This window comes from Bos javanicus, chromosome 2, assembly GCF_032452875.1.
Source record: "Bos javanicus breed banteng chromosome 2, ARS-OSU_banteng_1.0, whole genome shotgun sequence".
Classification (NCBI taxonomy): Eukaryota; Metazoa; Chordata; class Mammalia; order Artiodactyla; family Bovidae; genus Bos; species Bos javanicus.
In genome coordinates this window covers 51655077-51670973 of record NC_083869.1, presented here as the reverse complement: position 1 = coordinate 51670973, position 15897 = coordinate 51655077, and the positions used below count along the sequence as shown (strand labels likewise).

The 15897-nt window shown below is 37.1% G+C and overlaps 1 long non-coding RNA gene across 2 annotated transcripts in view; it reads left to right on the top strand.

Moving 5' to 3' along the window:
- Positions 1-7196: 7196 nt before the first annotated feature.
- The window catches only part of LOC133260307 (uncharacterized), a 293050-nt gene continuing 284349 nt past the window's right edge, over positions 7197-15897 (top strand). For both annotated transcript variants that reach the window (XR_009740745.1, XR_009740743.1), the window contains exons 1-2: positions 7197-8417; positions 14479-14526. This is a non-coding gene — a long non-coding RNA (uncharacterized LOC133260307). The remainder of the gene's footprint in view (positions 8418-14478; positions 14527-15897) is intronic.

Sequence of the window (15897 nt, the reverse complement as noted above, 5' to 3'; positions counted from 1 at the left end):
ACCGGTGAGATGATTAGCCTCAGGATTTTGATTTATGCTCAAGAAGATAAATAAAGCTTTCTAGTTTAAAAAGTCTTGTTGTTAACATTGGCAGACACCTAATGGCACTTATCTTATGCCAAGTATGGGTTTTGAATCTTAGAAAAATGAACTTCTTAAATCTTATCAACAACTTGAAAAACTACTATCACTATTCCTAATGTTACAGATAAGGCAGCCACTCTTGCTCTGAGACCTTAACCAGAATATCTCCTGAAAGGAGGACTTAAGAGAATGTGTTCTAAACCAGACTGCCTGGGTTCAACTTTTTGCTCCAGTCGTTACTCTCTGTGTGACAGTGGGTGTGTCATTTGATGGTCCTCTGTCTCCCTTTTCTCACTTCTTATCCTATAACCCTTTGTTGTTGAGTCGCTTTGTTGTGTCTGACTCCTTTGCAACCCCATGGACTGTAGCCCGTCACGCTCCTGTCCGTGGGATTTCTCAGGCAAGAATACTGGAATGGGTTGTCATTTCCTTCTCCAGGGGATCTTCACAACCAAGGGATCAAACCTGCATCTTGGCACTGGCAGGCAGATACTTTACCGCTGATCCACCATTCCTACTTTGGGCTAATAATTGTCCTTAACTTTTATGGTTGTTTTGATGATAGAATAATGTATGCATAATGCTTAGAACAACTCCTGGCACTTAGGAAATGCCAGGTAAGTTTTAGCTATTGTGTTGTCATTACCATCATTACTAAAGTTACTAGAGTGACATTAAGCCCTTAATATAAACTCATATAAATATGAGTTTTCTTTGATATCTTCTACATCTGGGACTCTGTTCTGAAAAAATTTAATGTCCAAACAAAACAAGTCATTTGTTTTTATTTTACACTTTATTAATCAAACATATACATGGTTGCCAATCAGAGGCTTTGATCAGCATGAAGTAATAAGAGTTTTCATATGAAATTGATAAGATTTTGCCCTAAAGCAATTTGACACTCTAGTTTTAGCAGCCTTATTATTGGTGCATATGTTATTCCCTTGCTGCTGCTGCTGCTAAGTTGCTTCAGTCGTGTCCGACTCTGTGTGACCCCATAGACGGCAGCCCACCAGGCTCCCCGTCCCTGGGATTCTCCAGGCAAGAACACTGGAGTGGGTTGCCATTCCCTTAGGCCTTCTGAAATAATGAAATTGGTTAACGGAGCCCCTCATTACCTTCCATGGGTCCCCATGGGCCCATGCTGCCATTGTAGGTAAACCTGAGCCAAAATTTCTCTTCAATGGGCAGCTGGAGAGGCAAGCAGTAAAAGCCATGAGATGAACCCTATCCCTTGCTATTTTTAAAAAAGTATTGTCTTCATTAAAGGATTTTCGGAGAAGGCTCACATAATAAGACACTTGCCACTGACTTTCCAATGCACACATAATACAGAGAGTTCTGAAAGATATGGTGGAAGAATCCAAGTGTGCGTGAGGCATATGTTACAACTCATCTTCATGGCATCTGCATGTGTCCTCTTCAGGAGGCTTTTGTAGACATTGCTCTCTCATCTTTGTGAGTGTACTCAAGTAAGTTTTAAAATAAATATGTCTGTATACAAGATGAAAAAAAACTAAGTTATGTGGGGAAATTTAAGTGAAGAGCAACACCTATCAGTACTGTGTTACTTTATGGATACAACTGCAACAACTGTTTGCTTACCTGAAATATTTCATTTGGATTTCTAAAAAGTAATTCTATATTGGGTTATAGAAGGTAAATGCTGGGCCAATGGATATACCATACTGCTTGCTGTAAGTTTGGAGAGAATATGGCTAGTAATTTGAGATTACTCAAGGGCACCTTGGTGTGCATTTTAGAGGAAGTTGGTATATTAATGGTTCCTCTACACTTCATTACTAGTTTTAGTATCACACTGAATGGGATTAAGTCGGTTAGATTTATAAACTCTCTAAACAGAGAGAAAGAAGGCTAAAGAATGAAGCCTAGGACAAAAGGACACTTATTGGATTTAATGTTTTAAAAGAAATTGTTTTAGTAGGAAAATTTTTTTCCCAGAAAAATAGATATTAGGAGCTTAAAAAGATTTAAGAATATATTTAAGCATTATGATTTTTTTTTTGGTAGAACAAACTAAGACTATATTCTTATAGAAGTATAACTCTGTGTGAGTTATATTTTTGTTGAGTTCCAAACAATTATAATTTAGAATGCAATGACAGAAAGAAAGGGCAGGGAACTTGACATCAGGATACCTGCATTCTGCAAAGAATAATACTGACCTACTCTCAGAGCAATCACTGCAGCTCTTTATTCCTAAATATAACCCCCCTATGCCTCAGATTTCTCAGCTGTAAGTGAAAAGGGTTGCCCTGAGTCAGCAAATCAAATAAATGGCAAGTGGACTTGGAAGTTCCTCTCCCACAGCCAGGACAGGCAGCAATAATTGATTACAGACTCTTCCCGCTGAGCCAGGTGAAAGTGAAAGTTGCTCAGTCGTGTCCGACTCTTTGACACCCCATGGACTATACAGTCCACGGAATTCTCAGGCCATTCCCTTCTCCAGGGGATCTTTCCAACCCAGAGATTGAACCCCGGTCTCCTGCATTGCAGGTGGATTCTTTACCTGAGCCACAAATGAAGCCCAAGAACATTGGAGTAGGCTCAGCCAGGTGAGGCCTCTGAATTCTCAAAAGCAGTGATCCTAGCAGCCTTCCTAAGGTTTTCATCCCTCAAAGTGAACTTGAAATGAGACTTGTTAGCTGTGTCTGTTAGTCCCCAAAATGCAAAAATTCTAGATTAATAATGTTTTTTTACAATGAGGTAGTGTCTGTGTTTAAGTGGGCAGATGTATTAGACAGAAAAATAGATATCTTGCTGAATATGGCATAAATGCTGGTGTTTTTATATTGCTTTCAGTGACTGCATTTCTATGCAGAATGCTTACTTTTAGGGAAATTTTGACATGCTTGCACATTGATTCATTCATTTACTGTTAAGGTTTTAAAACTGCTGAACCTGCTGTATTCTTTTCGTCCTCTTGACCTCATATTCAGTACAACTTTAAGATACTTTCTGTTAGTTTAAACCCAGTCTATGTCCTCCTAAACTGATCCAAAAATTGTGTTCTCAGGGCTCTCTTCAATAGCTGTTTATCTTTTGGAGCCCTTTTTTGTTTGTTATTTTGAGAATTTGTTCTAGTTTTGCTAAAAACTTAACATTGAAATCTCTCAGAGGTGTGTATCTGTCTTTATCCTTCTCTGGGTTTTGTTTCACTGAAAATTTTGGAAGTTGAGGTTCATTGCAACTACGGCCTCCAACTGGGTTCCTTTGCATTATTATTCCTGTGTCAGATACACAGCAGTTATCTAGAGTTTTCCAATGGGAATAGCAGCCTTTGTGAAATCAGGAAATTATGAAAGTTGATAAAATGGAACTATTATCTTAAATAATAGCAATTTCTTAATAATATATTGAGTTTAGCACCACTCCTTATAATAATTCTTCTTTTTCATATAATTTCAGATGGAGAGAATAAACTATCCCAGTTCGGAACATTACGCCTATTATACATTTTAATAGCATTTTACATTTTGTGGAGTACTTTGTACTTCCTCTTTCTGGTGATTCATTAAGAAAATGTAGTCGTTTGGAAATGAAGATGTGTTAGAACTTAGGAGACAGATTTTGGGGCTTCCCTGATTCTGTCAGTATAACTTGGGTAACAGTGACCAATGGCCCTGTTTCTCTACAATCTAGCTTTCATCTCTTAAAATTGGTGCACTAATGCTAATTTTGTGTGTGGTCATAAATATTATCCTAGGTTAATTTCCTTAAGCTCATCAGGAGAAGAAAGCCTTAAGTAGAGCATGTGAAGTGCTACTTACTGTGTCATCTAGGAATGTCTCCCACCTTCATGTTCCTTTTCTAACAGAGAAATAATGAAATTGTCTATGAGCCAGAGGGGTGACTGGAGAGTGGCCAAGGATTTGGGTTGAATCCTCAGTGGTGTTTGACATTTGTGTTAATCAGTTGGCTTTCTTGTCACCTGGAGTAATGCTAAGTTGGATTTGTATGTTCAGTGCAATGAAACAAGCAAACATATTTTTAAAATGTTGAATGTTCAGCAAATTAACAGTTATAAGACTTCATATCCAAGAGCAATAAAACATTGTTAAATGATTAAAAATAAACAGAATTTACATTGACAATAAACATATACTTTAACTTGAGGAAAATGTGAGCAAATATATTAGCAGTAATCAACATGTAATACTTTAAATAATACTTTAATTGTTTTCAAAGCTATTTTTTTCAGTTGTATATTTGCAACAGGGCAATCAGGACTTTAATCAGCTAGGTTCTTAGTGGCTGGCTATCAGATTTGATAAAAATCAGGTCAAAGGGGCTTGCTGGTACAATTTCTTCTTTGAGAAATCTTCTTGTGACTATTCCCAGGAAGATTAACAGAAACAACAACAACAAACCACTTTATAATAAACAAAATAGCAATAAAACTTTATATGGAACCTTTATTTTCAAAGGATCCCAGAGTGCTTATAAACTGCTATTCAAACCATATCCAGGAATCACTAAAGCACAGCCACAGTTTGGAGCCAAAAGGAGAGCTGAACTGTTAGTGGGAGAGGATGTTCCTGCTCTAGAAGGGGTGTAGCTTGCATGACCTAATAGGGGTTTTCTGGCTCTAATTTCTGCAGTGCTGCGTGGGTGGAATTCCTGTGCTTTGGAGATGCACAAGGCGAGGCTGTATTGCTGCAGAAAGTGGGAAGTGAAAGAGAATATGGTAGTGGAAGGAGGAGGCATGGGAAGTGGACTGTTTATGTTCCTGTCACCGAGTGGCAGTGACTACAGCATAGTCACCAGTCGTTAGGGCCCCCTGATCCTGGGGTAAAATAACTCTGTCCCAGGTGCCATTTGAACCAAGTTACTTCAATTGCCAAATGAAAAACTCTTCTATGGGGACTTTTTCAGGAAAAAAAAAAAAATGTAAGAAGAGTCAGCTGACTCACATCTAGAATTGTAGGATGTTAGACTAGGACAGACCCTAGAGATGATCTAGTCAAATACGTTTATCTTTGAGAAAACTAGAAGAGAGGAAGTAGTAAGAGCGTAACCTTAGATCAATATCAGCATCTTCCAGTCGGAAGAAATCTTACTGATTAACTAGCTACATCCCCCACACTATTATTTAATAACTTCCTAAACAAATCTTTCTAAAAGTTCTTTCAGCAATTTTGTTTACTGACAGGGATATATGACTTCTAAGAGCGACAACTCACACTGTTGGAAGTGTCCCTTTAGAAACATTCTTTAGAACATTCATTCTTTCATTTTTTAATACACATTTATTGAGTGTCAATCAGGTACCAGGCATTAAGCTAGGCTTTGAAACACAAAGGAAAATAATACTAAAATATAGCTCCTAATAGTTACTGGGAGAACACTGCATGTTACTTACCATGGGCTTTACATGTTTTTACTCATTTACTCCTTGCAACAAGCCTGTGAAGTGGAAACTGTTATTTTCCCCACTAACAGGTAAAGGAGAAAGTACAAGTAATTTGCCAAAGAGAAGCAGCTAATAAGTGGCAGAGCAGGAATTTAAGCCAGAGGTGATGGTTTTAGAGCCCATGCTCTTAACCTTAACACCATGCTACTCTTTAGGGAGCAGGTGAAACCATAAATGAACAATGCAATAGTTGATTCTTGTTAGAGTTAAATAAAGACGGTTCTGTAAGAGGCTTAACAGGGGATGCCTATTAGCCAGAGTGGTCAGAGAGGACACCTCTGAAGGAAAGGAATATTCCTAGGAACCGTCATGAAAAGAGCCCTTGTCAATGGAGGAACAGGCTCAAAAGCTTCCCCAGCAAGGTTGGGGAAGAACCTGCTGGGTTTTGGAGCCCAAACTTTCTTCCTCTAAAATTCTCTAATTTAGTTGTACTCTTTAACCAACACAGAGTAGATCAAACCCCTTTACCATTTACAATTTTGGTGGTGGGGGGTTAAATTAGGATCTCTTCCTCGAAGAACAGTATATAAGCCACTGATCACATACAAGGTAACTGGTAGTACCCTAGCACCCACGGTTACAAACCTTGTAAAGGGACCATACTCCAGACTCTTGATTAATACATTATCCCATCTCCTAGTAGAACAGTGAAAAATCTTTTTTTTTTCCTACTACATATATCAAAGATGGGCCAACTTATTAAACAGATTCAAATGAAAATATGTCCTGCATTATACCTAGAAAACACTCTAAAACTTAGAATATAAGAAAAACCACATGCTATCACTATTGATTATGATTCTAGCACAAAATTGTATCCTTTCAAATAGTAACATTGATTTGGTCTTCTACAAATAGGCTTCAGGGACAATGGTTAAGATCATAGTCACTTCAGAACACATGATGTGTTCATTTTTCATGCTAGGTTTCCCTCTTATTGTATTCCTTTTCCTGAGGACTGGGACTGGTAGTCTAAGTTAAGGATACCTAGACAGGCACATAAAAAGTAAGTCAAAACATTCCGTTATCTTAGGATATGAACAAAGGAGAAAAAACTACTTGGGGAAGAGTTTAAGAATTTCCCAGTAGAAGAGTATTTTTGAAATTAAATATTTCTCTATGTGAGTTGACATTTAAAATGTGTGACTTAAGAGAGATAAGAAGAAAATTGTGAGAAACATAACCTTAAATATTTTGGATCACATTTTCGTGAATTATGCAGCATTTGGCACAACTTTAAGGAAACAGAAACACTCTGGAGTAATGATGAGTATTTGTATGTACTTTATGTGAACATGTATGCACACTCACACAGCTATATTGTGACATAATGTACTAGTTATATGGAATATGTCTATGCAAAATTATTTTATATGTAATATTTCCATCCCTGGGACTAAATGTTGGCAGTTTAGAATTTGTTTTTGTGAATGCTTTCATGCTGAACTTATGGAACATAGCTGTTGGAAAGCACAAATGTTGTAATTCTTATGGGCAGTCAAATGTCCTTTGAAAAGTCACCCTAGATCCATCCGTAGAAATGGCATGTTGTAGACTGGACAGAACAAAGCAGCAAAAGAAATAAAGTGAAACCATGTTATCATTGGCTTCCCTTGAAACATATTAAAAACTCTCAGAAGAGATAATCTACAGTACGGAATAGCACTGTGCTGGCCCGGGGTGTACAGGATGACCTAATGGGTCTTTTCCATCTCTAATTCCTGTGACACTGCAGATCTAAGAGATGGAGCCAGTAATTGCTTACAACATAGCAGATTCCTCTCTCTCCCTCCTCTTCCCCCCCTTCCCTGGAGTTCAGCAGAGAATCTCTTAAAATAAACAAAAACTGTGAGAAACTAAGAGAAGTCAGGGACTGGCCCACTTTTGAGATGCAGAATGTGGAAAGTATGAAGCGCTGATTTGACTATGAAGGCTGGAAAGCAGAGGGGCCAGAGCCATTTACACTGCAGGCAGTAGTTAAAAAAGGAAAAAAAAAAAAAAAAAAAAAAACTTGAAAAAAATGGGTGTAACCCTGGGCTTTGATACAACTGGCCTTTCAGCCCCCACTTGAGATTTGCACATCCTCAAGGGAAGCTGTGGTTTGGAATACGATCGTGCATTTAATTTCACTCAGAGAACTTATTGGACTTGGCACCAAAAGAAAGAATTTGCAGTATATTTTTTGTCATGATTAGTGGCCCCCTCGCCACAACATTTGATTATTTTGGAAAGGGAAAAGTTAAATCCTTGTAAAGTTGTGATTTACAATTTTCGAGCATCCAGGTAGGGAGCATGACTTCTGCCAGCTTGATCATGGGATCCACATTTTATTCTAGCTCATTGATGTGAGAAAACAAAACAGTTCTGTGGGGGAAGATAGACTTGAAAATATATCCCTTGATTATCCTGGGAGATTTTTCTCTCCAAACTACATCTTCCCTCAGTCACATTGATTTTGGTATCCACTGGAACTTGTAGCAAGAAACTGGCATGTGGCTGGTTTACTTTTCATTTCTAATCTGTAGTATCTGGTATTTTATTTTATCATTTGATTTCCTTGCCCTCGCAGTTATGTAAATCTTGAGGCAAAGGAGTTAAAAAGAGGTTCTTATTTTATACCTGGACATTTCACTGGACATTTTTTCTCAAGCTTTATAATTAAGATTGGAGAACTTGTGGGTATTTTAAATATATACTAAAATTTGTCCAAATAGCCAAAGGCAAAGGGAATGACCAACTGGGTAGCTGATGAATATTTTCCTGGTAGATGTACAACAACGTTCCCCACAACTGGGATGCTTTATCCTTTGACATTAAGAATGCTGTTTGCAGAAGTAACATTCCTTTGAACACTCAGCGTTCTGAAATCGTGTCCCGCCGCAAGGACTCAAGTAGGGTAAGTCTGAGCCTCGACACTGAGTAACGGCCAGGCTTAATTAGATTCTGTCCTGGTGTCCAGCACTTATATACAGTCAGTCGGGTCTTAAAATAAATCTTGAAGGGGAATTAATAATAAATTCCACTTCTTATACTACTTTTGAATTTTTTGGTCTATTTCTAGCTGGATTTGTACTTGTTTATAGTGTTTAGGCAGGGAGTTCTCACCATGCTTACTAAGTGAAAGCGATTTGCTGAATAATGTCAATGTAGCAATGTTAGTGGTATTGTTGGCAGAGAGAAAACACTTTTTCTCTCATTCTAGACTTGGACAGGAGATAAAGATAAATACATGAATTCCACTGGTATTTGGGAAGTACTATACTTGTCCCAAGTTGAGTGTGGTGGTTAAGGGAACAGATGAGTAAGGGCAAAGAGCCTGGGTTCTAATCCAAGCTGGCTGTGCGACCTGGGCAAATTGTTTATCTTCTGTAAGCCTCAGTTTTTTCATCTGTACAACGGAGTAAAACTACTTACTTTGGTTATTGAGGGAATGGAAAGAGTTAACATATCATTAATAGCATAATGATTGGCACATGATAGGAATTCAACAAGAGTTCACTATAATGGCTGTTTGATTTTGACTTCATTAGCAGGATATTTTCTGGTTGTGTATTGTGGTACTTTAGATTCAGCTTCTCTGTGAAAGCAAGATAGGAGATCTACTTTCTCTCCACTTGCAATGATTTAATGACAGTGAGTCAGTAACAGTTTTCTTATTTGACCCCACCTTTACAAAGCTATTGTGAAATTTGAAACAAGACAATTTATTCTGTGCTAATGAGGCATCTTTCAATTGACAGTAATACCAACTTTTTCTTCCATAATTGCTCATATTTCTAGGGATTCTGATCTCCTTTTTTCCACTTCTCTCCTTTCCTCTCCCCTCCCTTCTCACGAGCACATGTGCGTGTGCACACACACACACAGTTTTTTTTTTTTTTTTTTACTCTCTCACACCCTTCTCCAGGATTTACTTTCTTCTCTGATGGATTCATTCTAGGTGATCTATCTCCATATAATGGAAGAGCATAGGTGATTTTACAGCTAGCAATCCTGGAGAGTATATATCAAAATAATGCAGCACAGAGACAGTTCCCATAGCGAAAGCTAAGTTTTCCCTCAAGTATCAATAATAGGTATAAACTCACAAGTTACAACTTGTGGTCCATTTTTCTCTACATAAGATCATTATATATGAACAATTTTTTAATGCCTTTGCCTAAAGTAATGCAACTCTCCTATGTATTATATACACATTTACCCCTTCCAAAAGGTATATAAACTCTAGGCTCACTTTCTTACTGCATCCCAGGTCCAAGCTGAGTCTTTAGGGGATGTGTATTTGCTTTGAGTATAATACAGCAGTAATAATTTCATGGTTCACTCACTGAATGCTAAATGGTGATTTTAATTACCTCTTCCAGAGACAACAGACAAGAAAAAGGGGGATAAATTCATTAAGACTAACATTTAGAAAAGAGGAGGAGAAACAACTTATAGTGGTCAAGAGTTGTTGGTATATACTGTATTCTGTTGGACTAGAGTAGCAGGATCTCTTCCTTCTGGTGAGGAACACAGATTCCTCTCCACCAATCCGGCTACTCTTACATCTGCTCTCAATGGCTCTTGTCCATTGTCTATCATAGCTTCATCTGAGAAGGCAAAGGTTCTCCTGCTGTGACACATTGACTCTAACCAGCTCATGGCATCCTCACATGGTATCAGCACCCTGAGGAATGACTTGGGGATGGACCGTTACCTTAGACCATTATTTGTTAAACTTTGAATTTCTTTGGTAAACATCTTTACAACCTCGGGCTTCCTGGTAGCTCAGATGGTAAAGAATCTGCCTGCAGTGTGAGAGACAGGGGTTTGATCCGGTTGGGAAGATCCCCTGGAGAAGGGAATGGCAACCCGCTCCAGTATTCTCGTCTGGAAAATTCCATGGACAGAGGAACCTGGAAGACCATAGTCCATGGGGTTGCAAAGAGTCAGATATGACTGAGTGACAAATGCACACACTTTACAAACTCAAAAGGCTGTCTATTTGTTGTTTTAGTTTCTTTTCTATAAGACTTTCACATATTATGATTCTATAATGCCCATTTTTTCACCTTTTAACAATTCAGAAATCAGGAAGTGTGTTGCAATCAGTAGTAGCTTAGATTTTATAAAATAAAGGAGCTTCTAAAATCAGTGAATGCCTGTAATCAAAGGCTGGATTCTAGACCCTGTTATGGGTATGTATTCTTTTAGTAAGAGTCTTGGTGTGTGTTGTCCACGGTTGTCCTGCTGTGCTGCTAAGAAACACATTAAAAAATGCAAAAATTTCTACACAATTCACTCGTTAGAGTGGTGGAATATGGAGGGACATGATGGACAAAGTCAAACACATTACCATGCCCATTTGTTATCTTTATGATTTTAAAAATTTGACTATTTATTCTTATAAATGGGCTTTCTTGGTGGCTTAGATGGTAAAGAATCTGCCTTCAATGCAGGAGATCCAGGTTCGATCCCTGGGTTGGGAAGATACCCTGCAGGAGGAAATGGCAACCTACTCCAGTATTCTTGCCTGGAAAAGTCTATGGACAGAGGACCCTGGCGGGCAATAGTCCATGGGGTCACAAGAGCTGGACACAGCTGAGCACCTAACACTTACAACGCTCTTACAAATACCTCTGATGTTCATCAGTGCTGTTTACCTTAGCACTGTCATCTAGAATACTACTCCGTTCTCTTCCAAAATATCTCTTGATACCACTTGCAGAGACACAATTGAGGTTGGAATTGACTCACATGGTTGTGATCAAATCTGGCATTTTTACCATGTGCTCATGAATTTTGTCTCCATAGTTTCTGTGAGGTATTAAGTTGTCATTTGCATTAAAAAAAAAGTGACATCACTATGATCCTCATAGTCTTTTGCAGATTAAGTCTATCCTTAGAAAACTATTAGATTTAGTATATTTCCAAGGAACAGAGGTCAAGCTTATTTGTGACATAGATAATTTATCTGTTTTGTCTCCATCTAGCCCTCTCAGTTCTGTGTCCATTTGTTGTACCCACTTCCTTTTCAAACTGCACTTGAGTAACTCAGACTTTCCTGTTCCTTAAAACACACCTCTTTCAAAACCTCCATCAAGAAACAGGGCTGGTATTAATTAGTTTTACTCTAGTATGACTTAAAGTTAGTCTTAGCTGTGCTTTCCTTTTACACTGAAACAGGAACAGTGAGGATATTTCTCACTGAGCAGCCTCTCAAGTATGGCTAGTGAAGATACTGCCCACACTGACTAAAAATAAAAGTCTGCTTGGAGGATGGATTAGATGAAGGTCTAGAACCATATTTGCCAAACATAATCATAAAAATTTATCTGGAGCATTAAAAAAAAATTTCCTGGGCCCTGTTCCAGACTTATCAGGTCAGACTCTCTGGAATAAGGTCTTGAGAATCATGTTTAATGAATTCCCCAGGCAATTACTGTGTCCAGACAAATTGGCCTAAAATAAGCCAATAATGGGAGAGGATACAAACATAAGAGAGCACAGTGGACACCATAAGGCACTACATGACATGCAAAAGGTTGAAACTGATGAATCTTCAAGTATACTCACAGTTGCCATAATCATTGAAATGATTTTGTTCCTCTTAGAGTTCATTTCTTCCTTTTTATTGCAAACTTTAATACATCCAAAAGGTAGGAGGCTGTGTGCAGTTTGAAACCAGAGAGAGCAAATAAGACTAAATTTCCCATGATGGGATGGTGAAGATTGTGCGGAAGCAGGACATACTGCTATTCTGTGCATGTAAACAGTCCCTTGGTCTCATCTCATTTAGTTTTTGCTGAGTAACTTTACTCCAAATTTATCATTTTGTGGGCTTTCATTTCTTCATTCTTTAGTCTCTTAAACATTTTATTTATAATTTTCTCCAACTTTATTGAGGACTGATTGACACATACAATGATCTATATTAAAAGTGTATAAAATAATGATTTGATATACATGGTAGAATGATTACCAAAATGAATATAATGAATACATCCATCTCCTTGCTGTAATATTTTTTTGTGTGTATAATGAGAATGCTTACATTTACTTGCAGCAACTTTTAAGCATACAATACTGTATTAATAACTATAGTCACCATGCTGTTTATTAGATCCTCAGGACTTCTTTTAACTGAACATTTGTGCCCTTTACATACATCTCCCCCTTTTCCCTGCCCCCAGCCTCTGGTAACCACCATTCTGAGAGCATTATTCTAAGTGAAATAAGCGAGACAGAGAAAGACAAATACTATGTAGTATCACTAACATATTTAAAAAAAAAGTCAAATTTCATAGAAACAGAATAGAATGGTGGGTACTTTAATTTTTTTAATATGAGATGATTTTGCAGGTATTTTTATTACTTTAGTAAACAGCAAATTTACAGGTAAAGAAATGATGAATACCATGATATATATTATGTTTTATAACTCTGTACTATTTAATAATATTTTTATAGAAACATAGTTCGTGTGTTCTGTACAGTTAAAACTATTCTACCATAAACTTCTGAATTAAGTCACTGTATACATAGGTAATACTGAAATGGTTAAAATATATTCTTTCATGTAATTTGAATACTGCTTTGTTGTAAAGATCTTGGCAGAGGGATAAAGCAACAATAATGAAAGAATTTGACAAGAGATATTCTAAAGTATGATAGTCCATTATTTAACCAGACCCTTCTATAAGAATTATTCAAACTAGTAGTAGTTCATTAAAATTTTCAAATGATAATTATTTAATTCATACCTTTTAGATGGGCTGTAAATTGGCTTAGATACAAAAATCCTATGTTCCATTTTAGTCTCTGCTTTGTAAATATGTTGTCATTAATAGTGGCATTTCTGTTGGCCTAAAAAGAGACCAAACTGCTCCAGGTCTGAGATCATCAGTCCTATGTCTTTCCAGATCTCTTCATGTAAGAATTTGTGAATCCAGAAAAGAGAAAGAGTTAAACCTATTCTCCTAGTTGGCAGAAACTTTGTAGTTTAAAATTACATACTGACTCTGGTGTAGAGACACAAGAAATTATAGAGCAGACACTGTCCAGGACAACGTATAATTTAAAATGTACTAAAGAATGTATACCGCATGGCAAAGTAAGTGAAGTGCTTCTTCAAATATAAGTGTTTTGCATAGAAAGGCAGTAATTATCCACTCCTAGGGAAATGTTTGCATTCATTCTAAATCAATATTTACTATTCATTTCTTGTGTTCAACAAAACAGAGATTTAACTTTTTTTTTTTAATTTTAATGAAGCCCTGAGACTACAATAATTCTACAATGTAATTGTCTTCATATGAAATATTGCTAAATGGTGTTGCTATTTCGAGAAGGAGCAGTGTGAAATGGAAGGGTATCCCTATTTGTGAAATGTTTCTTTGGGAACATTCAATTCATACTCAGCCAAGCAGGGAGGCTCTCCAGTTTTCAAAGATAACTTAAGCTATCTCTTTGGTAAGGCCCTTAACTAGGATCATTCAGATGAGTCCTTGCCTATGCATTTTTTCTTCTTGTTCCTAAGACACACTTTCTGATAATGATTCTGTTTCAGCTCAACTATTGCCTTTTTGAGGGTGTGTGTATGAATATATGTTAAAAAAAACTCTTTTATACATTTTTTTTTTTCAGGAGAAAAGGATTTCTCTCTCTGTTTTCCCTCCCAATTTCTCCTGATTATTTAGTTCAAAAGAACCTCAGAGGAAATGGTAAAGGGAAAAAAATAAGAAAATAGGACATATGAATACTGTATTCTGAGACAAGACCGAAAGTCTCTGGGATATTTTTATTTATAGAGCCGTGATCTGATCATTCTATGAATTTTCTTTGAAAAATGACTATAATTTTTTATTACAGAGTCTAAAAAAGAACTGGGCAGTATAACAATATGTTATAATTACAATATGAATACCCTTTTTCTTGGCAACAGAAATAATAATGCCTCTGCCCCTGACTTTCAGGTCAAAGCGGAGTCCTTTCATGCCCACCATTATGTTTCCAAATGCTACGTAAGGGCCCAAGTTTCCTTATGTTTCTGCCTTCCACTTTTGTATATATTGTAAGACCTAAGGTATTTTGTTGTTCTTAATTTGCTTTGTTGTTGTTGTTGTTATTATTTAGTGGCCAAGGGGACATATTTTTGAAGCCTCCACCATTCCCATGAGATTTTTCAGATTATTATATTGATTAGCTTGCTTGATATTAAAATTTAATCAGTATTTTATTTTCAGATGCACAGCTTCCATAGTGTCTCTGTATTATTTAAAATAAGATTTAGAGCTGGACGGGAGTCAAACATAAATTATATACCTTTGCAATCTCATCACATAGTTCATGTGGCATCTCTGCCTTTAAAATATCCATGTAACAGCAGTGTGGGGTGGGTCTGTACTGAGTTTCCTCTCTGTGTCTTCCTGCCATTCATAATTCATGCAAGCTCTTTGAGCAAGTTACTATTTGGTATGCACTCTGGGGACAAATAATATCATTTATGTATTGTGATTGCTACTCTACTCTATCTTTCTCTTTATTGACAAGAAACAAGGGTGTTGCTTGTAGTTTTGAAACTAAATGGGGTGCAGAAATTGTCCTTCTCTTTCTGAGAAAGGCACCTTCTTTCTGCAGGAAATGTTATTGTAAACTGTACTGTTATAAATGGTGTGTTAGTTCTCAAGATATCCCTTTCTCAATGACTGAAGTATCAAAGTGTTCCTTTAGCATTCAGTGGAAAGAGCCATTGGAAAAGCAGGCGGTTAAGGACACGTTCCTAAGGTCTGGAAAATCAATGGGATGCTAAAAAGGGAACTGAAGTGGACTGGAAGGAACCTCTTGAGGGTCATTTAAAAAACCAGAAACTGATTATGAACAGAGCTTTTACCCAAGGAACTGGAGGGGGCCAGCAAACGCATTCTACTGCACTCCAGTTAAATGTCTAATAGTTGAGATGTTTTCTGCACAGCCCATAAAGGATAATGAGGAAGGCTTTGATAGCTCTAAAGAAAGTTGCTCTGTGGCCTCTCACAAAACCATGATCTGAGTGTAGGTGGCAAATACTTGCGTACCCCAAAATGAAAAGGGACAATGCCAGTTAGGTAAGGCAGTTACTTTGCTAATGGTGCAGGAAAGGGATCCTGATGTGAGTTTGTACTGGAGGGAAAAATAAAAGTAGGTGATGTCAGAGTGTAAAATCTAAGACCTCATTTCCTTAAACTGCAGTTTTCTGGATACCTTGAAATTATCTATGATTTTACCTCTACATGATAATTATTTAATGTAAGTTAAATTAAGGATTAACCTGCATTCTTAATTTTATTGTATTGTGTTTTTTTACAGATTATGAATTGTTCCTTATATTAGTTGCAATTAAAAATATTGTGTTC